The sequence below is a fragment of the Corylus avellana genome, chromosome ca5, assembly GCF_901000735.1.
Source record: "Corylus avellana chromosome ca5, CavTom2PMs-1.0".
Taxonomy (NCBI): domain Eukaryota; kingdom Viridiplantae; phylum Streptophyta; class Magnoliopsida; order Fagales; family Betulaceae; genus Corylus; species Corylus avellana.
The window spans coordinates 25,537,123-25,537,412 of record NC_081545.1 but is presented as its reverse complement, the minus strand read 5'-3'; positions in this window follow the sequence as shown (position 1 = coordinate 25,537,412).

The window sequence follows — 290 nt, the reverse complement described above, 5'->3', positions numbered from 1 at the left end:
ACGCAAGCGCCCCCTTTCTTGCCCACCTGAGCACTCCATTTTTATAATGAGGGCGCCTCCTAGGCAAGTGCCCCCATTTAAAACAGGGGGCGCTTCCTAGGCAAGCGCCCCCATTTAAAAAAGAGGCGCTTCCTAGGCAAGCGCCCCCATTTAAAAAAGAGGCGCTTCCTAGGCAAGTGACCCCTTTTAAAAAAGGGGCGCTTCCTAGGCAAGCGACCCCTTTTAAAAAAGGGGCGCTTCCTAGGCAAGCGACCCCTTTTAAAAAAGGGGCGCCTCCTAGGCAAGCGACC